This window comes from Mus musculus, chromosome 5 (genome assembly GCF_000001635.26).
Source record: "Mus musculus strain C57BL/6J chromosome 5, GRCm38.p6 C57BL/6J".
Classification (NCBI taxonomy): Eukaryota; Metazoa; Chordata; class Mammalia; order Rodentia; family Muridae; genus Mus; species Mus musculus.
Window position 1 is genome coordinate 98,096,126 of NC_000071.6, and position 25,811 is coordinate 98,121,936.

Genomic DNA, 25,811 nt, shown 5'->3' on the forward strand with positions numbered 1-25,811 from the left:
AAAGAATTGTAATGAGATTTAACTGAAGATAGTTAAATTGAATTAGTTTGTAAACAATAAATCCTTTAAAAATATTTTAAAGCTCTACAATTAAAATTAATTTTAAAGTAATTTAATAAATTTAATAGGTTAGGAATCCTTTTTTTTCCAACATAATATTTTTGTTGATTACTTGCAAACTCCACAAAATTCACCCTGATCACACTTACTGCCCAGTCCTCTCAGGACTGCCTTCTATCCTTTTTTATCTCCTCTAACCAGAAAACATAGAAAGAATGGATGGATGGATGGATGGATGGATGAAAGAAAGAAAGAAAGAAGGAAGAAGAAGGAGGAGGAGGAGAGAGAAAAAGAAGAGAGAAAAAGAAGAAGATGAAAAGAAAAAAAGAAGAAAGAAAAACCCACTCATCCAAATTGTATTGCCCATATACTAACTGGAACACAGTCAAACTTCCAGCAGCCAGACCCTTAGAGAGAACTGAGTCCTTCTCCACCCACACCCCTGCCAGAAGCCATCAATTGTGTCATCCTTATCATGGTAAGCATCTTCATCACAATTTATGAGTCCTCTTCAAAGCCTTCCTGTCTAAGTTGTTACTTTTTGGGGGATGGGTAAAGAGAGGTAGAGGCTGTCATAGAAGTCTTCTTCTCTTTCTCATCTGTGAGTCTACAGTCCTCAATGCCTCTGCAGAAGACGAATCCTCACCCTTTACAGTCAGCAGGAGCGTAGATCATGGTTTCTCTTCACATAACATGGACTGCAGATATCCACATGGCCTTTAGCATCAGCACATGGCACAGGCTTTAGCATGGGTCTTCAGCGGCAGTACAGACCACAGATGTCAACACAGCCCTCTACTGAAGCATGGACCACAGACAACATCATGGTCCTTGGAGCAGTAGACAGCACAGGCCACTCACATCAACACGGCCCTGGGTGTCTGCACGGCCCACAGACGTCAGTAGGACCTTCAATGGTCATGAACATCAGCACGGCCTCAGACGCAATAGAGGCATGAACCTCCAAATGGCCTTCAGTGGTAACATGAACCACAGACAGGTTCCAACACGGCCCTCAGCACAGGCCTCAAACATCAGCATGGCTTCCAGCAGCAGCCCAGACCACAGACATCCACATGAACCTGAGGCTTCAAGCAGGGCCCAGGTTAGCAGCAGGAACCGCAGATACCAAACTGGCCTTTCCAGGGGGCAGCACAGACCATGGAGGTCTTTCGAGGAGATCTAATCCAGAAAAATGATCTATTCATCTTGGACATCCTGTCATTGCTTAGAGCAATCTCTAGACTGCTGCACACTATGCTGTTGACCCTGCTTGGCAACAAAGTGTTGCAAGTTGACCCAGCCTTCTCTCATGACTGTCACCCTGACAGATCTCTAGTTCTGTCCCTCTCCATCCAGCACATACCCCTTTACTCCTCCATCTTTCCCACCTCTCCACTTCATATTCATTAGTCATAGTGCCACTGGAAACTGCAGTGTATCACACAGTATAATTTTTTTTTTGTCCAGGTGGTTTTACATGCAAATATTTACTACAAAGAGTCATTGGGCTGACTCAAAGTTTCTGGTCTCTGAAGTACTATAAACACTGGACTATTGCTGAGACTTGTCTCAGGTGTCCTGATGTTGCCCAGAGTCAGAGTGAGCTTGAGACTAGTCAGGGTACCCAGGAACTCCTATCTGTTGCACACCTCTCTGCCCTCAATGTTGGCTGCCCCAGGCTTGCTGAGTTTGACCTTTGTCCTTGTGGCCTGTAGGCAGCACCACTGAGCTCCTATGATCTCCGTCTCCCAGTAGGGCAAACAGAGCTGGCGGCAGTCACAGTGGCTCCATGTTGATAGGCCTAGAACCAGTCCTATTCACCATGACATCTGGTTCTGCAAGATTAGCTTCTGCATGCACTCCATCAGCTGGTAGATTGAGTAGATGTTGGGGTGGACCTACTCAGAGCACTGGATCTGAATCTGGATGGCAGCTGAATTGGTCAGCCCGAGAAGGCCCAGTATCCAACTGCTAGACATACTTTTCTATAGGAGAAGGACAGGGGCATAGATGAAGATAAAGGGAATCAAAACGGTGGGAGGGTGAGTGTGAGCAGAATGCATTTCACTCATTTGTGTTTGTGTATATCTCCTCAATTGCCATCTTCTCTATCAGAGCAAATGCCAGAAGAGTGAAGCTATGTTTATTCCTCCAACATTATATACCCAGAACCCAGCACAATGGAAGCTAGACTGTGAGAGAGAACAAATGTCTGTTGAATAGGTGAACATGCGGCCAATTCTTGGAGCTAACCTGAGTACCTGTAACTATGATCCCAGGAGGTCATCAGAGTTACTCATTGCATAAGACCTAAGCCTCTGCTAAGAGGCAGAGAATCTGCTCACCCTGCCCAGGTTGTTGTTCCTTCAACCCCAGACTACAAAATCCAATTCAGAGTCTGTGCAGATCACTGTGTTTCCACATTCAGCTTTGCTTAACATACTGCCTTTGGCTTGCTACCCTCTAGGCCTTTGGGAATATAAGGTACTTTCATCTTTGGCACCAGATAAAGACATGAAGATGTGACTTAGATAGAAATCACCATAATGTGTTAGCTACATCTACCAGCGGCTCCTGTCCTCCCAATCCACAGATTCCTCATTCTAAACTTGAAAGCGTCTCTGCTTCTAACACCTTTAATCTCAAAAGATTTAAAAAAAAAAAAAAAAAAAAAGTCCCTCCAAATCTTGTTATGCTGATCTAAGTTTTATTTCCCACTTTCCGGAAAAGCAGTCTCTAGACTCTCAACTCAGAGCCCTTTCAGTCATTTAAGCGTTTTCACTACCTGCTCTTGAGCAGTGGTAGGGACAACAGTGATTTAGCAGTGATGCCTAAATATTAGAAATGTTAGGTGCTCTCTAGTGAAACTGAGACACTGCTCCATCACAATTCCTGATCTTGGTTTAACCTTGTGATTCTCATTAATAATGTTGAAAGGAATACAGATCACTGAGACCATAACTGTTAATGACAAGTAATGGTTTGAAGACTTGATTGTTCACTTTGGTGCCTTGACCCAGGCATATCTCTATCCCAAATGATCATCATTGGGAAAATGCTTTAATCCCCACAGTGTAGTGACTTTAGAAGAGGTCCTTGGGTCTGAGTTCAGTTCCTTGCTCTATCACAGATGAGTCTGCGGCTGCTTGACAGCATTGTGTATGTTTCTGTATACATAGAAATCTACAAGATTTTATAAGATAGCTTATATAACCATTACAAATGGGTACATCTTTACCAAACCAACATTCTGGCAGAGAGCAAGTGTTGGAGGGATGTTATTTTTGATTGTTACTTTTAGAATCCAACTCTTTGCTTGCGTTCAACTGTCACTATCGCCTTCTTTTTAGTCAGTGCTTCCATGTACTTTCACTGGGGTTTTCCATAAGAAGGAAGGATTACATAGTGCAATCTTTACATAATCCATCAGGAAGACCTTAGCATCATTGGATAATGGGAGACCCTGGTGCAAAGTATTAGGCTGGTGGATTCTGGGGAGGGGGGGTGGGTGGGGGGCTCGGCCATGTCCTTATTAAGATAATCAACTCAGCTTTATCACCTGAAAATTTCAGATGTGTGTCTGTTTGTTGAGGTTATAATAAAGAGAAAGCAATAAAAATTGCCTGCTACATATTGGTTCTTTATTCTTCATTAATTTTTTTTAAAACAAACGAAAGAAGGGATTATTTATAAACTTCTGGTTTGAACACAGAGCTATTTGAAAGCAGCAGGACCCTCCCTGGTGCTCAGATCAAGGTTCTGAGGCAACCTGTCTACTGAAGGCCTTGTTTTAACCCAACTTTCAACTCTTTCCTTCTTTCCTGGTAAATTTTTCCCCTAAACGGCCTTTTAGTGAGTCACGTCTAGTCTCCTTCTTGTTCACATTTCGCACCTCCTGATGGCTAGTGAGTCACTTCTCTGCTCTTCCTTAGTTTGTTCCTCTCCCTCAGCACCTGCCTCTAATTCCCCTGGGAAAGCAAAACAAGGAAGAACTGAGACATTTGAGATGAGAACAGCGGACACCTGGGGAAGCTCTTCCCCCAATGCCTTCAAATAAAACTCCCGTTCACCTGTTGGTAGAAGAATCTGCTCTCAGCTTTTCACTCATTACAACCCACAAGCCTGACCCAGGCCTTGGTTCAGATTCTCTAATCAAAACCTGGGGCACCAACACTTTCATTGCTTTAGTCACTCACTCTGCATTGGAAAGACTTTGGGGGATGTAACTATAAGTAGAAGAGGTAGTATGAAGAACTTGGGAGAAGGGGAAAAAAGGAGGGAATGCCAACCAAAACCAAGAAAAGAGGTAATAATAGTCACATGGAGAAAGAGGAAGCAAGGAGAGCAAAGTCAAGGTGGGAGGTAAATGCAGGAAGAGGAAACCAAAACTAGAAACTAAAGGAAGTCGATGGAATTCACCCAGTGGCTGAGTGCGCTCAGCTCGCAGCTTTGAAGCTCCATCAACTGCTCAGACTACTTGCTGGCTGTGTAGCCCAGAGCAAGCAGTCAAGTCTCCCCTCCTGTGTCTTGCTCACCTCCTCTCAGGGCTGTTGCTTTGTGGAAGCCGGGGGAGGGGTGGTGGCGCATGCCTTTAATCCCAGCACACTGAAGACAGAGGCAGGCGGATTTCTGAGTCCGAGGCCAGCCTGGTCTACAGAGTGAGTTCCAGGACAGCCAGGGCTACACAAAGAAACCCTGTCTCAAAACAAAACAAAACAAAACAAAACAAAAACAACAAAAGAAAGCTTTGTGGAAATTTTCAGAACTTTGGTGCTTAATAAGTGTCTTTGTAGTTGTTAGCTGGTATATTTATTTTTTTATAATTAGAATGATAACAGCAATTGTCACATTTCTCATATCATCATTTACAGCTTCTGCTAACTTCTACAGCATGCAGTCATTAGAGACATACCGTGCATTCATCGTTGATACCAAATGGTACCATCTCACTGAGAACGTGCTAACGAAAATCAAGCCAAACAAATCTTTTCATGACTCACAAATGTGCTGCAAACATGCAGGAAGACAGATCTAACTGCATGTTAGGCTGAATTTAGTCTGTTTTATAATTTCCAGTCACCATCCTAACAATGGGGCATCCTATTTTAAAATGCTAGGGTCTAGAAGAAGACTAAAATGCCTACGTGTCTATGTTCTATACACTTCGCAAGGAGCACTCCCCACATCCCAGCATATGCATATACCTGGCTCAGGCAGGCACCTTAGAGTCAAGAAAGGGATACCTAGTCCTCACTACTGAACCAAAAAGAAAAGTTCTCATCAAAAAGATCCCATCAGACAACATTATGAACTAACCAGTACCCTGGAGCTCTTGTCTCTAGCTGTATAAGTATCAAAAGATGGCCTAGTCGGCCATCACTGCAAAGAGAGGCCCATTGGACTTGCAAACTTTATATGCCCCAGTACAGGGGAACGCCAGGGCCAAAAAGGGGGAGTGGGTGGGTAGGGGAGTGGGGGGGTGGGTATGGGGGACTTTTGGTATAGCATTGGAAATGTAAATGAGCTAAATACCTAATAAAAAATGGGAAAAAATCCCATCAGATGTTCAGATACTCAGAACTTGACCGCATCCCATTATGTGTTGACATGTTTTCCCTGATTTGTTACAAGGAAGTAGGGATGCTTTTCTACTTAGTAGGAGGCATCTACAGTCATGCTCCTTAAGGGCTTTAGCAGGTCAAGCAGGTGAGTGAAAGGCTTGATTACAACCCACAGGAAGCGGAATCTAGATAATCTACATTGTCACCTACCCATCCCTCCCTCCCTCTAAAATGTCTCACATTACACTGCCAAAATAAGAAACTTCAGACAACACCGACAGGCCACACGTTCTGACTGGTATCAACAACTCTTCAGACACCTGATTGTCTGACCTCATGTGGCTTGATGGCCAATGCCAAAAAGCCCACACTGAATTCTCAGTATAAATGCTTTTTATCATCTACCTGATATTGCATACATCAACCTCTCTGGAGTTTTCTAATCCAGAAAAAAAAAAACTGTTATAATGATAAAAAGATTTTTGCCATAAAGAGCTATAGTAACTAAATAAACGTGTATGCATTATTCGGAAATGTATCTGGCATACAATAAGCAATTATCTTTTTAAATTCATCAAAATTACTATTGTTTAGAACCCAAAAGTCAAGAATTGGACTTACGTCCTACTAAGGACCCTACTTCATGCTGTTTATCTTCAGGCAATGACCCACAGCCTACATAAGGAAACTCCAGGCATATCCTCGCACTATAATAAATACAATTTAACATTTTAAACTAAACTGTGTGCCAATTAGCCCATACCAAACATAAGTCAAGTTGTTGAAGCAGCTAAGATGACAGCCAAAGCAGAATCACCCTTTTCAAGCATATATAGATTTATATTCAGTATGTCCAAAGTAAACATTTATCTCAAAATCCAACCTACCCCGTGAGCCCCTTCATAGTCAGTGCCACACCTTCACGGGGCTCCTCCAGCTCCTCACACCAATGGCATGTGCTCTTTTTCTCTCTTTTCAAGTCTCTTAACTACCCCTGTCCTCTTTGTGGCATTATCTTCTTACATTATTTTCACCCTTTTTCTTGTCTAGTCTCACCATCTGCATAATTGAGTCTTGTTTATTTCCCTTTGTTGACAATATCTATTATGTTTTATATAAGAAAGATTATAAGTAAATGCTGTTCAACTTCACTCATAAACCCATGTGTGTGAAATGCAGATAAACTGGATTTAAAAACACTGCAAGAGGTGCTAAACTTGTAAATGCAAAACAGATTATTGTTGAATAGAATCGTCATTGAAGAAAACCACAACAGGCTTAAACTGCACGTTAGCCTGCTGTGACCTGTGCAAATGTCTGCATGCTCTTCTCACATTTGTTTACCTTTGTGATGCAATGGCTGTGAGGATTTGAAATATGTAGAGAAATACTTAGCTCACTATCTAGTATATAATGCTCATGAGTTAATAATAGCCATTATTAGCATGTGCCTTTGAGTTTGGGCTAAATTGACCATACTAATTGAAATCCTTTGACTAAGTCAGAGGCTGTGGTAGCTGAAATGGTCAATATAGATACTCACACCTGGTTCACCAAAACAACTATCTCTTCCTCTCCAATTCGGGAGTTACAGGCATGCAAGATGTGCCAAGCTTCTTCCCTGGAGGGTAAAGATTGGAACCAAAGTACTTATGTTAGCATAGCAAACATTCTCACCTTACTTTAAAGCTGTAAAAGCCATACCTCTTACCTTACATATAAAAAGGAATGCAATTGTGATTAGGATAGGATAACAGAGCTATAGAGGACGATGTCTGCTGCTTTCCTCTAGGCTCTGCATGCACACAGATGCACATATGTACATATCTGCACATCACACACACACACACATGTTGTAAAGACAGAACCGACAAAACATGGTGGTCATGAGTCAACCACAGTAGCCATTAGGAACCGAGAGAAGGAAAGGAAATCCCCCCTCAGAGGCTCCACGAGAGACAGCCTACCAGCTGAACTTGTTTCTTCGTGCTCCTGACATCCCAGACTCACAAGAGACATGTGCTTGTTCTATGAGTCAGGAAATATATACTGAATCACTACAACAAGAAAATTAATTTTAAAAAAAACAACATGAACCAAAAATCAAGCTATCATTGCTTCAAAAGACAATGTGATAATTTATTAAAAGTTGAACATACAATTGCTATAAGATCAACTAATTCCACGCCTAGGTACATTCTCAAGAGAAAGGAAATATGTGGTTTATACATAAGAACTGTGACTTCTTATGTCTACATAAGGATGCTGGAGTTTATCCAGAATAACTCAAAACTAGTAACAACCTACATGGGCCAACAGATTAATGACAAACTAAAATTATATATGCCTATAGTGAATACTAAACATGGCAGGAAATTTAAGATACTGATACATAAACAAGGCTTATTACGTCTCATTCTACTGGTTGAAGTCTGGAAGGAAGGTTTGCCAACTGTATCATTCTATTTACATATACGTTAACATAGCAGAGCTAATCACACTGATAGAAATGAGATCAATTGTTGGGTAGGACTGTGAAGATGTGAGTATAAGAAACACAAGCTCTGATGGGAGGGATATTTTACATTTTTATCATGGTGGTAGACACTCAGGGTGCAAGCATTAAAAAGGCTCATAAAATCGTCTTAGAGAACAGAATGTCACAGCGTAATACAGAGCATAAAACTGGGGGAGACACTAATCCACACCGGACTGTTAAATCCACATGGACTTCAAATGCTCCCTCATAACTTCTTAAAAATAGTATCGGAACTGAATGTATAGAATTTATTTGGACCAGTGCGAGATGTTACTGAAAAAATGTTCAAATGTTACTGAAAAAGAAAAAAAAAACAGATAAAACATGAAATGTTGCTAATTTTTGAGTATCTTTATTGGAGGGAGATGAGATCTCTTTAGGAAAACCATAGGAGGAATTATCCTTTCTACAGGTTTAAAAAATTAAATGTCAACCATTTTTTTTTTCATAGTTTGGCGAAAGGCAATCAGCTTTTCAGCAAGCTCTATTTCATTGTCAAGCATTAAAGTATAAATGACCCACTGTTTTCTTACAAGTCAAAAAATTATACACTGAGCAAACCTACTTTTCCAATGAACTCTGTAAAAATTAAAATAGAGTAGTTATTACTTTATTCTGTCAATTAAATTTCAGAGATAGTATATACATTTTTAAGTACTTTTGCGTACAAAATGCTGTCTGCTTCTAACGCCCTGCATATATTTACATTCCAAATCAGTGTCATTTTCTTCATATGTTACCACAGTAGAATGTTTCTTCTGTAATGAATTTTTTAAAAGAGCAAAAGAAGGGAATTCTTGAGCAAGCAGGCTCTGACCAGCTGCTCGGCACAGTCTAAGCCCATGCTTTCGATTGATCCAGGTACCTATAATTATCTAACAAGCAGTGGAGATAGAACCAATTTCAATCCAATTCAGGTCATTCCCTTAAGGCATCATGCCTGTAAAGACTGGTTAAAATGAGGGTTTTGTGATGCTCAACAATAGCCCCACCCCATCCCCCAGCACAGGGTTGGAATAATGGAAAAAAGCCAAGAACATACTACTAAATTCAAACTCAATGGCCCACGTGTGGACCTGTGTTGCCTAGTTCTAGTTCATAACAGAACCACAGTTGACTGCAGGAGAAAGGAGTTCTGGGACCCTGTAACACATTTCTGTCTCCGTTTCCTCCTGGTTGGATGAAAATCAGACTCCCAGAATGCTTTACACTTATGTCTAAAAGGGGAGACAGTACTGGAAAGTTGTCCAGATTCAGAAAAGGGAGCAAGTTCTATAAAAGAAGAATGGAGTGATTCGTTCTTGTTGGTGATGATGTTGTTTTTGCTTTTCTTAAGATAGGAAGTTTAGGAGCAGGAGAAGTATCTAATAAATTCTACTTTTCATTACGGTATAATACCCGAATTGCTAAAGCAAAGTAATGTCACATGGTACTGCCACCAACCACATTCCTTCTGCTCTGGGTTTTTAGGAAGTTTCAAATAGACAGTCTCCCTCCTATGAATGTGTAAATAAACATTGAGAATACCATTGCTATATTGCACTTATTTTTTTTTAAGAAGATGTTCTTGCTTTGTGGGCTATCAGGAATGCCCCATAGGATTCAGAAACCTAACCTCTCTAAAGCAGCCAGACCCTTTCTCTTCAAGCCCCCTCCCTCCAGCCCCGTCCCACTTGGTCTTGAGATCTAACTGTTCCTTCTTCTAGCAAGTCCAAAATTTAAAATCCATTAAAATTGCAAATTAACAAAGGATACAATTCATAAGTGTGGCTTTATATTTTTGCTGCCTATAGCCAAGTCCATATATAATTGAGCAACTGAAAATAACCAAGCTTGAGGGTAGGGAGATATGTTTTAAATACTTTTTGGGGGGAGATACTGGAGGAAAAAAATAACCTCCTGTTTGTTTCTCCTTAGACCGTCATATTGTGACCCTCTGTGCCCTGGTAGAACTATACATCCTGACTGGGAACCCAGTGCCTAGGTAGGATAATAAGACTCACAGGGTAAGAAGCAGGAGGAGGTTGTGTTGTGCCTCTTGAATTTTCTCTAAGTGTGCCTTTCCCTTTTCTCTTCATTTGTCTGACTCTGCGGCAGTGAATACTGATTATAAAGGATGCATTGGCACCCCCAACTTCAGCCCGTTTTATCCATCTGGGTAGAGAAAGTTTGACAGGCGTGTGTGGGTGTGGATGTGTGTTGTGAGAATGGATAAGCAGGAGTGCAGACTTGGGAGAGCGAGAGAGTGAGAGCGAGAAAATGGACTGTGAAAACCTAAGTCTACCCCACATCCTTATTAGCAAGTCTGTTATTTATCTCAACTCATTTTGTAATCAAGGCACACGGGCATCCTTTTCTTCAAGCTTTCTCTGATTAGAAAGACAGAACCGGTAGGGCTGAGAGCTAGTGTCCAAACAGCTTCTCTAGGGATGTTGCCCAGTAAAATTAGTTTCATAGGTTCATAGGTTGCTACATAACCAAAGCCAAGTACAGGAGGTTAAAATGTGGCAATAGAGACAGCTATGCTAGGTAGGCAAGCTTCCTGTTCAGTGAATTGTCTATGGCCCAGATACCCTTTGTAACTTTGCCTTACTTTCCCCTTCAAGTCCAGCTATTGGGTACACTTACAGTTTTCTCCTTGACTTATCTTTCATCTTCTCATTCTTTGTTTTCTCTAGTTTCTCACCCCTTTCTTCTCCCATACCTGTTAACATTTCTGTCATCTACAGAAAGTTCTCTTTTTTCCCCCTTTGGCATATCTTAAATTCTATTTTCCTCCATAAATGTTCACTCCATCAATCCTTGTGATTGCTGAGCAGTCTTAAGTCTTCACATGGCTAATGCAGCCAGAGTGTCCTTAGATTAACTTATTTCTCATTTAGGGAAGATGCACAAAGCTATCCCACAAGGATGTTCACCGAGCAGGAAACAATATGGTCAACAAGTGACCCGGAGGAGTGATTGCCATAACCAATCTCCACAGATGGTTTCCCTAAGACTATTTTTACTCATAAGATTGAGTTGTCAAAATAAAGTCAATCTTGAACTGAAAATATAAACTACCAAAGATGCTGCAATAAAGGCAGTACATTGTGTTCAAGACAATGACCTCTCCCCAGAATAGATGTTAATAGTCAGAGATATGCATAGCTCCTGTACTGTATATGTGGTGGACTCAGCAACAAAGGGACTGTTGTATGGATGTGTGCTAGCCCCCAAAACATTCCACGGGAATCAAGTTGGTGTCATTGTCCCCTGTTTAAGCATAGGGTTATATATATATATATATATATATATATGTTCATTATATTTTTATTTTAAACAAAAGAACAGAGAAATTTTCAAGTTACTTAAAATTATGTTGTTTTTCGGTTAAAAAAAAAAAGATTGAGTTGTCACATATCATCACTGCAGTAGATCTGCTCTGAGACTAAGAGAAGGTAAGCCTGAACTAAGCTCACAGTCACACCATTGTCAAATGTAAAAATAGGATACAAACTGAGGTCCTCTAGTGTCTAACTTATTGGTGTTTTACTCTAAATGTAGAGCTAACCTGAAGTCAAAGCTCATCATGTAGATAGCTTGAACTGAAGACAGGTTCCAACTAAGCAGACTGCATCTATGCCCTGCTGCCAAAGTCATCTCTTCAGATCTCTGCTGAATAACATCAAGTGCTGGTCCATCACTCTTCAGGTGACTGAGGAGTCTTCTTTATCAGTTACTGAAAGTCAAAGTATTGAAACCATTAAATTGCCGTCTAGTCGTCTCAAAGAAGCTCAAACGGTTTCCAGGTTGTTTTCAGCTGAGAGTTTGCCTGATATTGGCTAGTCTCCTCTAGACAAGAATTAAGTGATTTGCTTAAGAAAGGAAAATATTGAGAAATGTTTCTATGTTTTACAGAGCTCAAATCTGTCGGATGTTCACTGCCTTGTCTCAATAGTAACTAAACAGCATGATGGGACAGATGTTGGAGAAACTTGTGCACTAATTATACATCTCCATTTAGATTTCCTCAACTAATGAAACTGTTGGTCCTCAAGAGTCACTTATATTTTGTTATTTTCCATGGAGCTAAGAGGATAAATAAGAATGCATACATATATATATAAAGTGCATTTCTGTCCCCCAAAGCTCTCATGTTGAAAATTTAATTCTCAATGCCAGATTGTTGGGAGGAGGGAGGAGGCGAGTGGTGAAGGGTGAAGGTCCAAGAATCTAAAAACCTCTGGTGAACTGAGAACCTCCAGCCAGGGAAGTTAACTTGACTGACAGCACAGCAGGCTGTTAGACTCCAGGAAACTTCTGATGAGTCATTCAACATGCCAACCTTGACTGGTATTTACCACTCTGAGATTGCAGGATAACTGACTTACAGATGGAATTTCCCACCCCAAAATGCCACCTTTTCTGCCCTAGACAACCCTGACTTTCCTGTGACTCACTTCTGGGGAGATCCTAGACTTCATCCATTCTGATTAAAGAACCGTCGTAGAGAGGTTGCTCAGTACTGTCTTTTATTTCCATGTCACCTCCCTTGATTCCAATCTACGGAAGGCAATCTAGTCTCTGCCCTATGAAGAGATGGGTGCCATTATCACAAGAGTGGGCTGGTAATCATGAAATTGAGACCAATATGAAAGCAAGTTCCTCTGCTACTACTCATTTGCGTTCTTATCATCCTGCCTTCTATCATGCGATGACAGAGCAAAAAAGGGACTCACCTACTGGGAGCACAAAAATCCTTGTGGGCTCACAGAGAAGCACTAGGAAAACCAGGTTAAACACACAAAGTTGCCCTTTCAACAGAAGAGTTGTATCCCCTGTTTTCTGCCCAGAAGGCTGTGAATGAATGTGACTAACGTCCTTGGTGACCTCTGTGCTATCTGTAGGCCCATCCCATATCTGGCTGCCCCAAGTTCTCCTAAGCAGGGCCAGAGGAAGCTAATAGTCTACATGACATCTGTGCTATTTGTATGGACAGAGGTATTCCTAGGATCCCACAAACAGGACTGAAGGTCGATTATCTAAGTGACCTTGGCGTCATCTGTATGAATGAGGCCACACCAGATCCCTGCCCAGGCCCTTAAAATAACACATGTAGCCTACTTTTAGAACTCATCTTCATGGAAGAAGTGATATGGGCTTTGAGAAGATCATCAATGTAATTATGCCTCATTGTGCACATAGGATTGTGTGACACTAGGAAACTCTGTTCTGAGTTGCACTGTACTTAAACATGCCTAAACTAAACTGCTATGCCACACTCTCAAAGCTAGAGCCAACACCTGCTAATGAGATGGGATGAGCTGAACTTGCTTCCTGCCTCATACAAATTGTGATTCTTCTGGCCATGGTGTTTGCAGAGACCCATGCTCACACATTCACTAAATGTTAGCACCTTATATTAGATTTCCAGACTCCAGACCTATGAGCAATAAAATTTTCTTATAAGTTTCTCAGTCAGTAGTGTTCTATTACAGCACAATACATAGGGCTAAGATAACTGATACCCAGTTCAAAAGATTGAAGATACATCCATTTTCCCAAGAATTTCATAAATTCATTAATAGCTGAGTAGTACTCCATTGTGTAAATGTACCACATTTTCTGTATCCATTCCTCTGTTGAGGGGCATCTGGGTTCTTTCCAGCTTCTGACTATTATAAATAAGGCTGCTATGAACATAGTGGAGCATGTGTCCTTATTACCAGTTGGAACATCTTCTGGAGGATATCATCCTCAGTGACATAACCCAATCAGAAAAGAAGTCACTTGAATTGCACTCACTGATAAGTGGATATTAGCCCAGAAACTTAGAATACTCAAGATACAATTTGCAAAACACAAGAAAATCAAGAAGAAGGAAGACCAACGCGTGGATACTTCATTCCTTCTTAGAATAGGGAACAAAATGCCAATGGAAGGAGTTACAAAGACAAAGTTTGGAGCTAAGATGAAAGGATGGACCATCCAGAGACTACCCCACCAGGGTATCCATCCCATAATCAGCCACCAAACTCAGACACTATTGCACATGCCAGCAAGATTTTGCTGAAAGGACCCTGATATAGCTGCCTTGTGTGAGGCTATGCCAGTGCCTGGCAAATACAGAAGTGGATGCTCACAGTCATCTATTGGATGGAACACAGGGCCCCCAATGGAGGAGCTAGAGAAAGTACCCAAGGAGATGAAGGCGTCTGCAACCCGATAGGTGTAACAACAATGTAAACTAACCAGTACCCCCAGAACTCGTGTCTCTAGCTGCATATGTAGCAGAAGATGGCCTAGTCGGCCATCATTGGGAAGAGAGGCCCCTTCATCTTGCAAACTTTATATGCCCCAGTACAGGCAATGCCAGGGTCAAGAAGTGGGAGTGGGTGGGTAGGGGAGCAGGGTGGGGGGAGGGTATAGGGGACTTTTGAGGTAGCATTTGAAATTTAAATGAAAATATCTAATAAAAATTGAAAAAAATAGATAGCAAATGTTAAAAGAAAAAAGATTGAAGGTAAGTCTAAAATATTATTTTCCTTTGAATAACCATTTTAAGGTATGCTGAGTTTATCATGTTATTTTGGGAAATTCTAATTTTATAAAATATTGTTTAAATGACAAAGCCAGTCTATACCATACCTATTAATTTAAAGTTGTTTTAGTTTGGTCTTTGTCTTGTCTTTTCCTTGATATTGAAGGCTTGACCTCTGTTTCCTTTCAAATTTCACCATCATATTAAAGTTTAAATCTTTTCAGTCTACACTTACAAGACGGGTTTGCCGCTATTCTCGTTTCTTGCACTTAGTCCCCATTTCTTATTCTTTAAGAACATTATTTTATATTATTCTTGTAAACGTCATAATCATATCATAAGTAATAGTCATGTCTGACCCATGATCTCCTCCTCTATGAGGATTCTGTGATGTAGGTGGTTTCCCTTCCCTTCCTTGTGGTTAATAGATTTCCAGTCACCTTCTGTGGACTCAGCACTGCCCCCAGAATCTGTAGTTTCTGAAGGGCAGTTAAGAGCTCCAAGCCCTTATGTAAAAGGTATGTTTTGCATTATTTTCTTTCCAAATGCATTGGCTCATTACTTTGTCTCTAAGGCTCATTTTCATTCTTTTCCACTAATTCTGTTTTATGAGGTTCACCAGGTTTACATTTCTTGGCCTGGCACTGATTTATCCAAAAGAGCTTAGAGTCATTGGGAAGTTTGGGGAGTCTACCATGAACACTTTTTTTCCACAGAGTTTATAAGGCTGGAGCAAGACAAGCCTATAAACTGACATGACACAGAATTACCAAATAATTTGTTTCAATGCAACAGTTCATGGAAGGGAATTGAACATTGCATTGCTCTTTCAATGAGCACAAAAGACAATTCTGAATCAATATGATTTAGAAAACGAGTGAATTAAATCAACTCAGCAACTTATAGGGAGCACAGGGAGGGCCCATAGGAGACCTAACAAAAGGCAAAGACTAAGTGATCTCCACAGTGCAAATCTGAGATTTCTTTCGAATCTGCTCTTCCTCAAACACTACTGCACTAGACCATTGGTGTGCAGTTGGCCCTTAACGTTTACAACAAATTGCAGGTGCAAAATGTCTTACTTAATTTCCATGAGATCCATGGCAGACAATAGACAAAAACATATCAAAAGTTTTGCTTGCTAGGTTAGGAAAATATTCACATAAAGAAATGTAGATCTTCAGACTGTGACCAATAAATATTTTAGTTTTGAATTTTTTGTTTTGGGTTTTGTTGTTGTTGTTGTTGTTAGAGCTTACATTACTTCTTCCATCCCAATAGGTCCTTGTTGGTTTCTATCAGTTATTAACATTTGCTTTCCCAATTAGTGTTCTCCCTGGGACATCCCTCAATGTCAGTACATTAGAAAGGATACCTTGATGTGATCAGTAGAGAAACAGTAGACACGAATATAGATGGAGGTAAAGGCATAAATATTTCTGGAAACCCTGGGATCTAAAAGGACTCCAAGCAATTTAACTTTGCTTTGTTATAAAGCACATATTGTTTTTACCAATACCAGGTCAACTCAACGTCAAGGGGGCAGGTCCCAAGGTACACCTGTAAGAGTAATGCCTGGACTGAGGGTAGTCTCTGAGAGTATCTGTTAGGTGTGTCTTGATTAAGATAATTAGTGCAGGCAGGCAGATATTAGCTGTGGATGGAGTCATCTCCTGGGCAAGGGATCCTGGACGATAAAAAACAGAGATGGCGAGCTGAACACTATCCACTCTCCTGCACTGATTAATTCATTACTCTCTGCTCTTGGATATGAATAGAATTTCACCAGACCTCTCAGTCTCCTGCTGCTCTGTGTTCTCTGCCAAAATGGACTGTAACCTCGAGTTCTGTGCCAAATTAAACCCTTTCTTTCCTAAATTGCATTTGTCAAAGTATTTTATCACATCTGCCAGAAAAGAAACTAAGACTCCAGGTCAATAGTTAAGACACTCCCTGGTAGTGTGGATGTCTACAGCCAAGGGATGCTATAATTTAGACATTTTCCAGGTCACACTTGAAGCGTAGGATTGTTGATTCCTGTGGCCCATCCTTTTGCTTCCCTGTGGGTTTTAGGAGCAACTGTTATGGAACATCCCATGCAAGCTGCAAACCTCCTTAACCTACTCAAGCTCTAACTCCTAAAGCAAGCACTCCACAAGGAAAGCACATCAGAAGCATGTGGCATTGAGTCCCAGAGTCTCGGTCCTTTGGAAATGTGTTCCCAAAGTCATCCTGCAATAGACCCTCAGAAGATCCACAATGGCACTGAGTTTTCTGTGTGTGTGTGTGTGTGTGTGTGCATATGTGTGTATATGTATGTGTATATGTATGTGTAAACCATCTCATGATCTCACTTCATGTACATTCCCTCTTCTCCCTCCTCTTTCTCATTTTCAGCCAAAGAACTACTTCTTACCACCACCAAATAAACAAATGTAACCCACCATCTTTGTCTCCAGCTTTGTCTTAAAGGAACTCAAGTGACCACAGTGCCTGCACTTAGGATTCAACAAGGCACTTTTTGAACAGCCCATTTGACAACCCTTGAAAAAGTGGCAAATTATGGCGATTGCACTTAGCAATAACAACCATGGCTGCTATTATAAAACAAAAGAAACAGAACTTTTGTTCATTGAGAGTAGTTTGGTGAAGAAGTGAAATCAGAAGATGGTGGTAAAAAGTATACCAACATGTCATCAAAGTTGTGTGAATCCATATCTGATGTGGAAAATGGACAGGTCTGAAGAAGAGGAACTTCATCTATGGCAAGAAGTTATACAACATGAAAACATGTGTGTGTGTGGTGTGTGTGTGTGAGGGGGTGTGGTGTGTGTATGTCTGTATGTGTGTGTGTGTGTGGTGTGTGTCTTCATTTGTAAATAACTACATTCAAAAATGAAAAGTGTGTAAGTAAATTGTAAACTCTGCTCCTGTGGGTTAAAGGCATGGCAATGTTGTGGTGGGAATAACACCATCCTGCCTTTATAACTTTATTTTGGATTAAGAAGAAAGCAGAGGAATTAAGGAGACAGTATTACCTTTATAGCTTAGTCTGGCTTACAGGCCAGGGGCTGTCCCTCTGTGGACTCATCATATCAGGGATGCTGGAGTCAGAATGGGACAATGGTAAGTGTATGTGTGTGCCTGACTCTGTGTGTGTGTGTGTGTGTGTGTGTGTGTGTGTGTGAGAGAGAGAGAGAGAGAGAGAGAGAGAGAGAGAGAGTGTGTGTGTGTGTGATGTGTGTATGTGTGTGGTGTGTGTGTGCATGTGTGTGTGTGGTGTTTGTGTGTGGTATGTGTGTGTGTGTATGTGTGTATATGTGTGTGTGGTGTGTGTGTATGTGTGTGTATGTGTGTGGGGTGTGTGTGTGTGTGTGTGTGTGTGTGTGTGTGCCTGCACATGTACGTGTATCTGTGTTCTCCGTGCAGCTGGATCTGAGTAGAAACAAGATGGCCAGGATCTGGCTAGTTTCTTTTTTCAAATTCAACTGTCAAATGCCATTCCTTCCTGTCTAGCACAGGAGGAGGAGCATGAGTCTCCCAACAGTCAAACTCCGTCGGTATAATGAGCCTCAGAGTTGGGGAAAGCAATCTGGATCCTGCCACCAGGTTGAGCAGCAGTTGCTAAGGTTCTTGTGCTGTCTGAATTGGCAGACTCCCACAACTCCTGCTTTTTCTACTTTTCTGTGAGGTTATTGAGCACTCAACATAGATTTTACTAGGCATGAAATCAAAATTATAGCACACTATTGGCACTAACGGCACCCAAAAAAAATGTACTCCCTCTCCCTGTCCATTCCCCTTCCCCCTTCTTCCTTTCCTCTTCCTCCATCACCCCTCTCCTTCTCCCTCTCCCTCGTTCCCCTCCCTCTCTTTCTCTGTCTAAGTAACGATGTGTTGTGATATGATGATTAATTCAATCATGGGAATAATTGTAAACTATATCATGCTCATATATCATATGTATGTATCATATTATTATGGTGTAGACCTTGACTATATGTTTTTTACTTGTCGGTGGAGCTATAATGCATTTTAAAAGATAATGTAGGAATTTTTTTAGAATCTAAGTTACTATTAGGAAGTGACAAAGAACATTCAATGTCATCAGAAAGCTGAGCATGGCAGAAGACATTTGTAATCCTAGAGCAGAGGCAGGAAAATAGTAAGTCACAGACTAGCCTGGACTCAACAGGGAGACTGCGCCAAAATCAAACCAGAGCAAATCCAGTCATAGTATTGTCTGCCTGTAGCTTCAGTAACTCTGGAAACTGAGACAGGCAGATTCCTGGGCTAGCTAACAAAACAGCTTGCTTTGTGAGTTCCAGGCCAGTGAGAGACTCTGTCTCAAAGAACACAAAGTAGGCAGTTCCAGAAAAATGATACCAGGAGTGCTCTATGGCCTCCATGTGCACCCACACACGTATGCAGGATCATGCTAGCATGCATATGTACACAAACACACAGATGTCATTCTCTTTTATATTCTTGAAGAGATCACTGGCAGTCACAGTTATACATCTTTCTCAAAGTCAATACCCAGTGCCTATAGGAGCTTACTGTTCAAAGTGCTAATATATCAAGAACAAAATCTCGCCTGGGGACTCCAGAGTGCTCTGAATGACTCAGGACCTCGGGATCACCTCGGGATCACGGGTGAGTGGAACGCAACATCAGCTCCAAAGATCTCGGAGGGTCTTGTGCCAGCAGGAACAGAACTGAGGAAACCCGCCTGACCTGATGCTAGGATCCAATCAGGTTGGGGCCTGCCCCACCATCTTCTGCATGAACCTGGCGGAGGGTGTCTAGGGCACCAGAGGACACTCCACTGACACAGGACCCCTAGCACACCCACGACCTCCTGATAACCTGAGAGCACGTGAGCTATAGAAGCAACAAAGTTTCTTGGTTAGGGTCCTGTCAGGCCCTCATCCTCAGCCAGGAGGCAGAGCTCAGACTCAGACCCCTGGGCACTTTCCTTGTTGGCCTACAGGGAGGGCTCTGACCCCAGGACTCAAGAGGTGGATCAGAGCTCCAGACTGCTGGAAACCTGCCCTGAAAGAGGAGAGCTTTCCTGCAGAGAGTGCTCTGACCACTGGAACTCAGGTGAAAGTTGGACTCCCAGGAGTGCTGACAGAGGCTAACAGAATCACAGGAGGATCAAGCTCCAGCCAGAGACAGCTTGAACATTAACACCAGAGATTTCCAGATGGTGAAAGGCAAGTGTAAGAATCTTACTAACAGAAACCAAGAGCACTGGGCATCATCAGAACCCAGTACACCCCCCACCACAGGGAGTCCTGGATACCCCAACACACCCAAAAAGCAAGACACGAATATAAAATCATATCTCATAATGGTGGTAGAAGATTTTAAGAAGAGCATTAATAACTCACTTAAAGAAATACAGAACACTGCAAAACAGATAGAAGCCCTTAAAGAGGAAGCACAAAAATCCCTCAAGGAATTACAGGAGAACACTGCTAAAGAGGTAGAAGTCATTAAATAACTACAGGCAGACACGACGAAACAGGTAGAAGAAACATAAAAATCCCTTAAAGAATTACAGGAAAGCACAAACAAACAGGGGATGAAATTGAACAAAACCATCCAAGATCTAAAAATGGAAGTAGAAACCATGAAGAAAACCCAAAGGGAGACAACTCTGGAGATAGAAACTCTAAGAAAGAAATCTGGAACCATAGATGTGAGCATCAGCAACAGAATACAAGAGATGGAAGAGAGAATCTCAGGTACAGAAGATTCCATAGGGAGCATGGCACAACAATCAAAGAAAATGCAAAATGCAAAAGACCCTAACTCAAAACATCCAGGAAATCCAGGACACAATGAAACCAAACCTACAGATAATAGGAGTAGATGAGAATGAAGATTTTCAACTTAAAGGGCCAGTACACATCTTTAACAAAATTATATAAGAAAACCTCCCATACCTAAAGAAAGAGATGCCCATGAACACACAGGAAGCCTACAGAACTCCAAATAGGCTGGACCAGAAAAGAAATTCCTCCCAACACATAATAATCAAAATAACAAATACACTAGATAAAGACAGAATATTAAAAGCAGAAAGGGAAAAAGGTTAAGTAACATATAAAGGCATACCTATTAGAATTACTCCAAACTTCTCACCAGAGACTATGAAGATCCTGGACAGATGTTATACAGACACTAAAAGAACACAAATGCCAGCCCAGACTACTATACCCAGCCAAACTCTCAATTACCATACATGGAGAAACCAAAGTATTCCACGACAAAACCAAATTCACACAATATCTTTCCACGAATCCAGCCCTTCAAAGGATAATAAAGGGAAAACACCAACACAAAGATGGAAACTACACCGAGAAAAAGGAAGAAAGTAATCCTTTAACAAAACCAAAAGAAGACAGCCACAAGAACAGATTCCCAACTTTAACAACAAAAATGACAGATAGCAACATTTACTTTTCTTTGATTTCTCTTAACATCAATGGACTCAATTCCCCAATAAAAAGACATAGACTAACAGACTGGCTACATGAATAGGACCCAACATTTTGCTGCTTACAGGAAAACCATCTCAGAGATAAAGACAAACACTGCCTCAGAGTAAAAGGCTGGAAAACAATTATCCAAGCAAATGGTCCAAAGAAACAAGCTGGAGTAGCCATTCTAATATCGAATAAAATTGACTTTCAACCCAAAGTTATCAAAAAAGACTAGGAGGGGCACTTCATACACATCAAAGGTAAAATCTACCAAGATGAACTCTCAATTCTAAATATCTATGCTCCAAATGCAAGGGCAGCCACATTCATTAAAGACACTTTAGTAAAGCTCAAAGCACACATTGCACCTCACACAATAATAGTGGGAGACTTCAACACACCACTCTCACCAATGGACAGATCCTGGAAACGGAAACTAAACAGAGACACATGGTTACTAACAGAAGTTATGAAACAAATGGATTTAATAGATATCTACAGAACATTTTATCCTAAAACAAAAGGATATACCTTTTTCTCAGCACCTCATGGCACCTCCTCCATAATTGACCATATAAAAAATATTGAAATTATCACATACATCCTATCAGATCACCATGGAGCAAGGCTGATCATCAATAACAACAAAAATAATAGAAAGACAACATTCACGTGGAAACTGAACAACACTCTACTCAATGGTACCTTGGTCAAGGAAGGAATAGATTTCTTTCTTTCGAAATTAAAGACTTTTTAGACTTTAATGAAAATGAAGCCACATCATACCTAAACTTATGGGACACAATGAAAGCAGTCCTAAGAGAAAAACTCATAGCCCTGAGTGCCTCCAAAAAGAAACTAGAGAGAGCATACACTAGGAGTCTGACAGCACACATAGAAGCTCTATAATGAAAGGAAGAAAATTCACCCAAGAGGAGTAGACGGCAGGAAATAATCAAACTCAGGGATGAAATCAACCAAGTGGAAAGAAAAAGAACTATTCAAAGAATTAACCAAACCAGGAGCTGGTTCTTTGAGAAAATCAACAAGATAGATAAACCCTTAACCAGACTCACTAGAGGGCACAGGGACAATATCCTAATTAAGAAAATCAGAAATTAAAAAGGAGACATAACAACAGATCCTGAGGAAATCCAAAACATCATCAGATCCTACTACAAAAGGCTATACTCAACAAAACTAGAAAACCTGGATGAAATGGACAACTTCCTAGACAGATAGCAGGTACAAAAGTTAAATCAGGATCACATTAACGATCTTAACAGTCCCATTTTCCTAAAGAAATAGAAGTAGTCATTAATAGTCTTCCAACCAAAAAAAGCCCAGGACCAGATGGGTTTAGTGCAGAGTTCTATCAGACCTTCAAAGAAGACCTAATTCCAACTCTCCTCAAACTATTCCACAAAATAGAAACAGAAGGTGCTCTACTCAATTCATTCTATGAAGCCACAATTACTCTGATACCTAAACCACAGAAAGATCCAACAAAGATAGAGAACTTCATACCAATTTCCCTTATGAATATCGATGCAAAAATACTCAATAAAATTCTCGCTAACCAAATCCAAGAACACATCAAAATGATCATCCATCATGAACAAGTAGGCTTCATCCCAGGGATGCAAGGATGGTATAATATATGAAAATCCATCAACATAATTGTACTGGCTAGTTTTGTGTCAACTTGACACAGCTGGAGTTACCACAGAGAAAGGAGCTTCAGTTGAGGAAATGCCTCCATGAGATACAACTGTAAGGCATTTTCTCAATTAGGGGAAGGGCCCCTTGTGGGTGGGACCATCTCTGAGCTGGCTGTCTTGGATTCTATAAGAGAGCAGGCTGAGCAAGCCAGAGGAGGCAAGCTAGTAAGGAACATCCCTCCATGGCCTCTGCATCAGCTCCTGCTTCCTGACCTGCCTGAGTTCCAGTCCTGACTTCCTTTGGTGATGAACAGCAGCATGGAAGTGTAAGCCGAATAAACCCTTTCTTCCCCAGCTTGCTTCTTGGTCATGATGTTTGTGCAGGAATAGAGACCCTGACTAAGACAGTAATCAAACAAACAAACTCAAAGACAAAACCACATGTTCATCTCGTTAGATGCTGACAAAGCATTTGACAAAATCCAACACCCCTTCAATGATAAAAGTCATGGAAAGATTAGGAATTCAAGGCCCATACCTAAACATAATAAAAGCAATATAGAGCAAAACAGTAACCAACATCAAACTAAATGGAGAGAAACTCAAAGCAATTCCACTAAAATCAGGGACTAGACAAGGCTGCCCACTTTCTCCCTACCTATTCAATATAGTACTTGAAGTCCTAGCTAGAGCAATTCGACACCAAAAGGAGATCAAGAGGATACAAATTGGAAAGGAAGAAGTCAAAATATCACTATTTGCAGATAATATGATAGTATATATAAGTGACCCTAAAAATTCCACCAGAGAACTCCTAAACCTGATAAACAGCTTCAGTGAAAGTAGCTGGATAAAAAATTAACTCGAACAAGTCAATGGCCTTTCTCTACACAAACAATAAACAGGATGAGAAAGAAATTAGGGAAACAACACCCTTCACAATAGTCACAAATAATACACCTTGGTGTGACTCTAACTAAGGAAGTGAAAGATGTGTATGACAAGAAATTCAAGTCTCTGAAGAAAGAAATTGAAGAAGATCTCAGAAGATGGAAAGATCTCCCAGGCTCATGGATTAGCAGGATTAATATAGTAAAAATGGCTATCCTGCTGAAAGCAATCTACAGATTCAATGCAATCCCCATCAAAATTCCAACTCAATTCTTCACTGAGTTAGAAAAGGCAATTTGCAAATTCATCTGGAATAACAAAAAGCCTAGGATAGCAAAAACTATTTTCAACAATAAAAGAACATTTGGGGAATCACCATGACAGACCTCAAGCTGTACTACAGAGCAATTGTGATAAAAACTGCATGGTACTGGTACAGCGACAGACAGGTAGATCAATGGAATAGAATTGAAGACCTAGAAATGAACCCACACACCTATGGTTACTTGATCTTTGACAAGGGAGCTAAAACCATCCAGTGGAAAAAAGACAGCATTTTCAACGAATGGTGCTGGCACAACTGGCAGTTATCATGTAGAAGAATGTGAATTGATCCATTCTTATCTCCTTGTACAAAGCTCAAGTCTAAGTGGATCAAAGAACTCCACATAAAACCAGACACACTGAAATTTATAGTGGAAAAAGTGGGGAAAAGCCTCGATGGGCACAGGGGAAAAATTCCTAAACAGAATGGCAATGACCTATGCTTTAAGATCAAGAATTGACAAATGGGACCTCATAAAATTCCAAAGCTTCTATAGGGCAAAAGATACTGTCAATAAGACAAAAAGGCCAGCAACAGATTGGGAAAGAATTTTTACCAATCCTAAATCTGATAAGGGACTAATATTCAATATATAAAAAGAGCTCAAGAAGCTGAATTCCAGAAATTCAAATAACCCCATTAAAAATAGGGTACAGAGCTTTAAAAAAAAAAAAAGAATTCTCAACTGAGGAATACCGAAGGGCTGAGAAGCACGTGAAAAAATGTTCAACATCCTTAATCATAAGGGAAATGCAAACCAAAACAACCCTGAGATTCCACCTCACACCAGTCAGAATGGCTAGGATCAAAACTTCAGGTGACAGCAGATGCTGGCGAGGATGTGGAGAAAGAGGAACGCTCCTCCATTGCTGGTGGGATTACAAGCTTGTACAACCACTCTGGAAATCAAACTGGCAGTTCTTCAGAAAACTGGACATAGTACTACCGGTAGATCCAGCAATACCGCTCCTGGGCATATACCCAGAAGAGGTTCCAACTGGTAAGAAAGACACATGCTCTACTATGTTCATAGAAGCCCTATTTATAATAGCCAGAAGCTGGAAAGAACCCAGATGTCCCTCAACAAAGGAATGGATACAGAAAATGTGGTACATTTACACAATGGAGTACTACTCAGCTATTAAAAACAATGAATTTATAAAATTATTGGGCAAATGCATATATCTGGAGGATATCATCCTGAGGGAGGTAACCCAATCACAAAAGAAGTCCCTTGATATGCACTCATTGATAAGTGGGTATTAGCCCAGAAACCTAGAATACCCAAGATAGAATTTTCAAAACATAAGAAAATCAAGAAGAAGGAAGACCAATGTGTGGATACTTCATACCTCCCTAGAATAGGGAATAAAATATCCATGGAAGGAGTTGCAGAGACAAAGTTTGGCGCTAAGATGAAAGGATGGACCATTCAAAGACTGCCCTACCCAGGGGTCCATCCCGTAATCAGCCACCAAACTCAGACACTATTGCATATGCCAGCAAGATTTTGCTGAAAGGACCCTGATATAACTGTCTCCTGTGAGGCTTTGCCAGTGCCTGGCAAATACAGAAGTGGATGCTCACAGTCATCTATAGCATGGAACACAGGGCCCCCAATGGAGGAGCTAGAGAAAGTACCCAAGGAGCTGAAGGGGTCTGCAACCCTATAGGTGGAACAACAATATGAACTATTCAGTACCCCCAGAGCTTATGTCTCTAGCTGCATATGTAGCAAAAGATGGCCTAGTCGG